This window comes from Cricetulus griseus (genome assembly GCF_003668045.3).
Source record: "Cricetulus griseus strain 17A/GY chromosome 1 unlocalized genomic scaffold, alternate assembly CriGri-PICRH-1.0 chr1_0, whole genome shotgun sequence".
NCBI lineage: Eukaryota > Metazoa > Chordata > Mammalia > Rodentia > Cricetidae > Cricetulus > Cricetulus griseus.
Window position 1 is genome coordinate 113,438,912 of NW_023276806.1, and position 8,849 is coordinate 113,447,760.

The following is an 8,849-nucleotide window of genomic DNA, read 5'->3' on the forward strand; positions in this document are numbered from 1 at the left end:
CCCCTCATATCAAGGCTAAAGGCAACCCTTAGAAGGAAAGGGTCCCAAAATAAAACAAAGAGTCAGAGACAGCCCCTGCTCCCACTGTTAGGAGTCCCACAAGAACACCAAACTACACAACCATAACATATATACAGAGAGAGAGAGAAAGAGGGGGGGACACCTAGGTCAGACCTGTACAGTCTCTGTGAGACCTTATGAGCCCTGGTTAGTTGATTCTGTGTTCTGTATTCTTATAGTGGTCCTTGACCCTTTGGCTCCAACAACAATCCTCTTTCCCTCTTCTGCAGGATTCCCTGAGCCCCCCCTAATGTCTGGCTGTGGGTCTCTGCATCTGCTCCCATCAATTGCTGAATGAAGCCTCTCTGATAACAATTATTCTACACTCCAGTCTATAAGTATAGCAGAATATTATTAGGAATCTCACAGCTGATTCTTCAGCCTCAGCTGGCCAACATCAATTGTCCCAGCAAAGCAAAGGATTTGCTTTAGTGGTTCTGTTTTTGTTTGTTTGTTTGTTTGTTTTTTGTTTTTTGGTTTTTTTTTTGTTTTCCGGGACAGGGTTTCTCTGTGGCTTTGGAGCCTGTCTTGGAACTAGCTCTTGTAGTGTATTTGTTGGTTTTTGATACAGGGTTTCACTGTGCAACCCTGGCTGTCCTAGAACTCACTATGTAGACGAGGCTGGCCTCAAACTCACAGATCCTTCTGCCTCTGCCTCCTGAGTGCTGGGATTAAAGGCATGTGCCACCACCACCCTGCAACTTAAGTGGTTCTTAATTCAAAATATCACATGAATGGCCCTGAAAGTCTTTGCTTCCCTCAAAAACTTCACAAGCCAGGCCTTCATCATCTTCACTGTTCTCAACATTCTTACCTCCCCAAAGACACGTGGTTAGGTCTGTCACAACAATACCTCACAACCTGGTACAAATTTCTGAATTGCTATTATAAACAACATGAACAAAAGACACTTGTTTAGGGGACAGTATTTGGCTTACACTTAGATGGTTAAATTCATCATGGAAACAAGTCAGGGACAGGAATTTGTTAGCCAACTGGAGGCAGGAAAAGTAGAGACCAGCTGTTTACTGGCTTGCCTCTACTGGCTTGCTCAGCTTGTTTTCTTAAAGCACCAAGGCCAACCCAGGGTGGTACCACCCAAAGTGAGCTGGGTCCTTCCACATCAAGAACATGCCCCAGAAGTTTGCTCACAGGCCAATATGGAAGAGCCATTTTCTTAGTTGAAGTTCCCTCTTTCAAATGCTCTGGCTTGTGTCAAATTTAAAACAAACAAAAAACTAGCCAGTACACTTTTTGTTAACTTATAGTTTCATTCTTCTGTGATCAGAAGATATCAAGAATTAAGGTTCATTCATTTGTAAATTCTTGTTAACAATGTATGACATGATGTATTATTGCCTCACTAATTGTCTGTTGCTAGGGTTTTGAAACTTCTATTACTAAATTTGAGCCTATCTTTTGAGGCTGATCATGTATTTTATGAAGTTGGATACTTCACTATTGAGTGCATGGAGATACTGTTTTGATACAGGATGTTGCTATGTAGCTCAAGCTGGCCACAAATTCTTGGTTCTGCTTCAGTTTCCCAAATGCTGGAAATGTGCCACTAGGCTAGGCTGTAAATGCATATAGATTTACAACCACTGTAGATTCTTGATTGATTCCCTAGGTCATAATATGGTGACCTTTTAAAGAAATCACATTTTGAGGCACCAAAACATTTGGAAGATTTGTAGTTTAATGTGTGAATCTAAATAAATTCTCTATAGAATTATTTTCTTTTGTAAATTCCAAAGCAATGGGGACACCTGTCAATCCCAACTATGGGTTTATTTAATAAAGCAGAGGCAGCACGGGGAGGTGGTGGCACATGCTTTTAATCCCAGCACTCAGGAGGCAGAGGCAGGTGAATCTCTGCGAGTTCGAGAGCAGCCTGGTCTACGAGAGCTAGTTCACAGCCTCCAAAGCCACAGAGGAACTCTGTCTCAAAAACCCCAAAAATAAAAATAAAGCAGAGTCAAGGAAGAAATTGACATAAGGTACTTTGATACAAATCTTATTGTTCATGGAGACCTTAAGTAATAAGTAGCCTCACTTTGTTCAAGATGGTGCTGGGCAAGTATTCTCTCTAGTACAGCCGTTCTCAACCTGTGGGTCATTGCCCTTTGGCAAGCCTCTACCTCCAAAAATATTTATAATACGATTCCTAACAGTAGTAAAATTACAGTTATGAAGTTGCAACAAAAATAAGTTTATAGTTGGGGGTCACCACAGGAACTGTATTAAAAGGTCACAACTCTGGGCAGGTGGAAAACCACTGCTCTAAGAGTCTCACCTAAGCTGTAGACTTAACAAACTCCAAAGACAAACTTTGTAGGAAAATCTGCACATCCCTTGGAGATGTGTAAAGCCTGGGCTGCATGCAAAAGCAATCTCACTTGAGTCTTTAGAACATCTACAAGACAGAATTTACCTCAGATAGAGAATGTGGGACTTGCCCTTCCTAACTCTCCAACCCTAATTTTGTATGCATCCGAAAAGCACAATTTCATCTTGCTATCAGCATGACAGATAACTCAGTTATTGGACTCCAGCTGCACGGACTTGTTAGCTCTCTGATGAAAGGACAGTGGAGTCCCTCCACATACTTGGTTGCTTAGTGCTCTTTACCAAGGTTATTGAGAACAATGGAAAATTTTCACTTACTCACAATGGGTTTTGTTTTTGCTGCTGTTGCTCGGTTTTTAGATAAGGCAAATTTCACTAGAAGTTTAACTGGTTTAACTCTCAGGATACAATGTGGTTTATTGTTTTCTTTTCTTTTTTCTTTAATCTCACTTCTCTGAGGAAAGATTTAGCATAATTAAAAAGTGAGCAGCAGGTTTCCCTTAGCCAATGGGACTTGAGCTATTTCTCTACACTGGAAACCCGTAGAAGCAGGAGGCCAAGGCAACTGGGACATAAGCTTCCTTTGCCTCAGTGAGAAGTTTCGTGTTGGCCAAGTCTAGCTCTGCAAACTGGAGCAGCTCTCTGACGTGAGGATATTTGTGGATACATCCTCTGCTCTCCTCACCCTGAGCACCAAGCCCAGGGCCTGCTGTTGCCATTACCATGGTAACTTGGCTGCCTACAAAATGGGGTCAGTGGGCAGAGTGAAGGACTGTTGTATAGTGTTCAGCAGTAGTCACTGCTGGGATAAGGTCTGGTCTGGCAGCAGTACTTGGGAATTCTACAATGTGCCCCTGGCCCTTGCCACAGTCCACTTGGAGATACCTCAGGATGGCTCTCTCATCTGACAGAGATCTCTAGATGTGTGTGACACCAAATTTAGCAGGCTTAGCTTTCCCATGATGTCATCTTGCCTTGAGATCTTATTTGTCCAGGTCAGGAACAACCAGTTCAAGACTTCTCTGGAGAATTAATGCATCACTCCACTGAAGCATTGCACTGCTTCTGGCTCTCTTGCCTGTCTTTTCATGGGCAAGATGGTCCGAGGTCCAATGATCTCCAGGCTCAAGAGATCAGGTCCACTTGGAAGTCCCTCAATTCAAGCTACCACCATCCAGATTGGAATGGATTGCAATCAGATTAAATCTAGAAATTTCAGGCCTTGTCACTATAATGGAAACACAGTATTAACAATGTGTATTCCAGAGGATGGTGAGTAGACAGGAAGCTACCACTCAGCAGGGCTACACCAAGACATAAGTCTAACAGTTTTGAAAACACACAGTTTGGCAGCTTGCAGGGTCTGAAACAGTTCTACGATCCCTGAGCATGCCGATGCTGAACAGTCTCCTACCCTTCCTAGCTTAGTCACTAGTGATATAACAGGGAGCTGGCAGCCACCCCAGGGAAATAAGTGTTACTTAAAATTCTTACCACAATTCTACATGGTAAGAGTACGGCTCTTAGGTTCTTCCTATTTAAAGCAGTGGTCCAATGTCCAAAGGGAGTGAAACTGGCTGGGTGCACATCTACATGAGGTTGAGATGGAGAAGTATGGCCAGGGCTAGGTGATCATTTGGCATCTGAGACCTGCTGCTTCTAGCAGATTAATTTGGTTTGGTCACCCTCTCCATGCTCAGAGATACATAGGGGGTATGTTCCCACTGTCTTAATATGTCCCATGCTCAGAGCCACAGTGATTCTGGTGCCTAATGACACCCACCCACACGATCAGGAGACAGGTGCCTTGCATAAATAGCAGTGTTGCAGTAGTCCTTATCAGCACACACTGGTATACACAGAACCCTAAGGTAGACACTCTTAGTTAATTCTGGCTGGCATACAAGGATTCGCCTCTATACTGCCAGTCACTTTATCTACCCAGAGGAGAAAGAAGACAACTTACTGTTCCCACTTCCCACATGTGGCTACCTTGTGAAACACAGCCCTGGGAAAGTGCTGTGTCCATATCTTCCGTAAGGGAGAGTTTTGACTTTTCATTTTGATTGTGTGTTGCTTCCCCCTCACTTTTTCTCAAATCTAATCTGGCAGTTTTCTATTTTCTTTTTCCCTTCCACCATTCACTTTCAACTATTAGCTTTTCGTTTCTTTATCCTATCTTATTGTTTGCACCCCTTTTTTCTGTTGTTATTGTGAATGTAGTGTGTGTTGTTGTTCATGCTATATTTAAATATTTGCTTTGGTTTTGTACTGTCATATCTCAGGTTTTCTCCCTAATAGGTTGCCCCATGGATTGAGCCCTTATGAAAAGGCTGACTGCTAAGACTCTCATGTAACAGTGCAAAGGTATCTGTCTCAAAAAGTAAACACAAAAACACAACATGAAAAAACAAGAGAAATAACTCCACCCAAAGCCAATAATCCTTAAATATTAAATGTTAAGATAATTATGCAGATGAAATGCTTGACAAAAAATTCTAAAACCTATGGTAAGAAATGATCAATAACTTTAAAAGAAAATGAATAAAAAAGCAAATAACTTTTAAAAATTAGTCAGGACTTGGATGAGAAATTAAGCAAAGAGAAGAAATAAGATGTCCTGGGATAGTTGCAGAGAGGGAGAAATGAAGATCAAAGGGGTTGGGACCAGGCTGGTGAACTCCTCAGGAATTGCTGGCCTGAACAAGGGGGAGCACATGGACCCCAGACTGCTGTCTGAGAGGCCAGCATGGGACTGACCCAGACCCCCTGAATGTGGGTGTCAACGAGGAGGCCTTGGCACTCTATGGGGCCCCTGGTAGTGGATCAGTATTTTTCCCTGGTGTAAAAAGGGATTTTGAGAGCCCATTTTTGGCTCTCAAAGTGAAGGGATGCTCTCTTGGTCTGGACACATGAGGGAGGGCCTAGACCCAGCCCAGGATGATGCTGTGGATTTTGGAGAGCCCCATGGAGGGCCCTACCCTCTATGAGGAGCAAAAGGAGAATGGAGTGGGAGGCTGGGGGGTTGTGAGGAGGGGAGGGGAGGGAGAGGGAGAAGGGATTGACATGTGAAACAAGCTTGTTCCTAATATAAACTAATAATAATTAAAAAAAAAAGATGTCCTGGGAAAAGATCTTAGAAAGCTTAAAAGAAAATGAACTCCACAGGAAGCTTCACCAATAGACTAGAGAAAGGCAAAGAAGGACTATGAGGGACTGAGCACAAGGCTGATGAATTCTTACATTCAGAGAGTAATAAAAATGAGAGATCATGATCATACTACTCCAGACTTGTGGGACATAATTAAGACACAAAATCTATGAATCTTTTATATAGAAGAGGGAGCTGAAGACAGCCTAAAGACACAGAAAACCTATTTTATAAAGTAGCTGAAAATACCTTAAACCTAAGGAACTATATGGATATCTACTTCTCTGTGTAAATTCTAGTGAAATCCCACGAATACCAAACAGAATACTAAAAGGAGTACCAAACAGAATATTGAAAGCTCCAAGAAAGAAGCATCTAGTTACTTATGAAGGAAAACTGGTCAGAATAACAGTAGAATTCTCAGCAAAATCTCTTAAGGCCAAGGTAACAGGGAATGATGTTATTTCAAACCCTGAAAGAAAATAGCTACCAACCCACAGTAAAGCTTAAAGGGAAACTATACTTTAAAATCAGTGGAGAAATAAAACCTTCCAAGGTAACTGTAAACTAAAATAATTATATACCATTAAGCCAGTATTTCAAATAATATGTAAAGGAATCCTATACGAAGAAAATAATATATACAATACTAAGAGCTTAAGAAGGAATAAATCTTACTAAACAAATAATCAAATGATAATTAGAATAGAAACAGGATCACAATAAAGCAGCAATGTGCTATGATTAATTTGGAAGAAAATGATAAGAGTATCCCAAACAACCAAAAAAAATAGAAATTAGTATGTATCTTTCAATAACAAACCTAAATGTAAATAGTGTTAGCTCTCCAATTACAACAGAGACTGGCTTCTTGAATTAAAAAGGATCCAATTTTTGCTACCTGTATGAAATAAATTTCACTAGCAAAGACACACAGCCTGGAAAGATGGAAAATGGACCCAGAAAACAAGCTATTTGGAGTAACTATCCTAATATCTGAATAGATTTCAAAGCAAAATTAGTTGAAACTAGAAATGATTAAATACTTATAAGGGAAACAATTTATCAAGGAGATAAAACAATTGTGTACAAACACACACAGTGAATACTGGCAGGACAATTTCATAAAACAAATACTATTGGACATAAAGATCAGATAAATCCAGATACAATAGTAGATAATTTCAACACCCCACTCTCATCAATACACAAAGCACCTAGACAAAATATTAATAAAAGCTTTAAAATGTACCAAAGGTCAAAGAGCCTAGACCTAGACACACTCACACAAAGAATATTCCAATAGATGCAGAATACATATTGAATTCAGCAACCCATAAAATGTTCTCCAAAATAGTTTACAACAGACCCTAAAGCAAATCTTAACAAATAAAAAATACTGAATAACTTCTTATACTCCATCAGATCATAGTGGTATAAACCAGAAATCAACAGAAAGAGAAAATAAACCTAATATATGAAACTTAAACAATGTGCTACTGAATGATCAGTGTTTCACTGAAGAAATGGGAGGATTAAAACTTGGTAGAATAAGTTCTAAGAAAGAAACTTATAATCATGAGTATTGACATTGAAGAGACATCAAGTAAATAGTCCAATGATGCTAGCTCTAGGTTGCAGAAAACAGAACAAGCCAAACCTAACATCTACAGAAAGAAATACTAAGTTCTGATCTCAAATGAATGAAATGGGAAAAAAGAAAATCATGAAGGATCAAAATGGAAGGCTACCTGCTTGAAAAGATAAAATGGGAAAACAGCATTAGTGACACAAGTAAGAGAGAAAACTGGAAATGAATAAAATTAGAATATCAAATAAAACTGATACTACTGAAATCCAAGTTTCTATGATACTTCAAGATACTATGAAATACACAGACAATTAACAAATATATTTCAGTAGACTGAAAAATATAGCATGTTCTTCTAGACACACAGTCATTATGTGGGTAAAAGAAACTAAAGAAATCTATCATTGATAAAATGATGGAAGTAGTAGTAGCTGCCCAACAAAGAAAACCAAGGCTTCACTGCTGCATTCCACCAGAAATTTGAAGAACACGAATACCAATGTCCCTCAAAATATTCTATAAAAATAAAAATGAGAGTACTTTCAAACTCATTCCCCTGCTAAGAAAAAACTGGACAAGGAGGAAGGAAAAAGAGAACTGCAAACCAATTTCCTTCATGACAAAGCTACATGCAAAAATCCCCCCAAAATGCTTGCAAACTCAATACAAGAACACAGCAAAAAGATGATATGCCATCAACTTGGTTTCACATTAAAATGAAAAATGGTTCAGTATACACAAATCAATAGAGAAATGAGGACAAAGCTCACATGGTCATTTCAATCGATATTGGAAATTACCTCTGACACAATTCAGCACTTCTGAATGACAGAAGTCTTGAAGAAACTAGTCCTAAAGAGAAGGATCATATTTCAACACAAGAAAACTATTGCCAATATTACATTGAATAGGGAGAAACTGAAGGCACCTCCTTTAAAACCAGGAAGGAGATACATGTCCATTCTAACCACTTTTGATAAAAATAATTCCTGAAATCCTGGCCACAGCAGTAAGGGAAATGAAAGGGGTACAACCAAAGGAAATTAAATAACTGGTTGATAGAAAATATACTATCCTTAAAACACCTAAAAGACCCAGACACTTCTTACATCTGGTAATTTCTGCAAAGAAGCAAGATGCAAATCCAACACACAAAAATCACTTTCTCCACACACCACCAAACTTCATGAACTAGGAGTTAGGAAAATACCATCCATGGTATCTTCAGGAATGTGCCTAGGTGTCGGGGGGAGCTGGCAGTTAGCCAAATGCTGGGTGTGAAAGCATGAAGATCTGGATTCAAGCCCCCAGAAGCCATGTAAGAAAGTACATACGTGTAGTGTGTGCCTGAATCTCAGTAGACAGCACTTCTCTGGGGTTGCTGACAACCAACCTAGTCCCACCTGCTGAATCCCACACCAGGGGGACAAGGTGGACAGCACCGGAGGACTAACACCTAAGGTTTACATCTGGCCTCCACATGCTCACACGTATATGGACACAAACACCTAGGCTTTATAAACTTAACCAAACATGTTAAATACCTCTACAACAAAAGTGCACAAGTCAGTAAAGACAGGAAGACCTCCCATGCTCACTGTTGTGCTGAATTCATAGCAGCAAACGTGATATGCAGGTTCCATGCAATTTTCATCAAAATTCTTATGACATTCTTTATAGAAATATTTTTAAATCCTA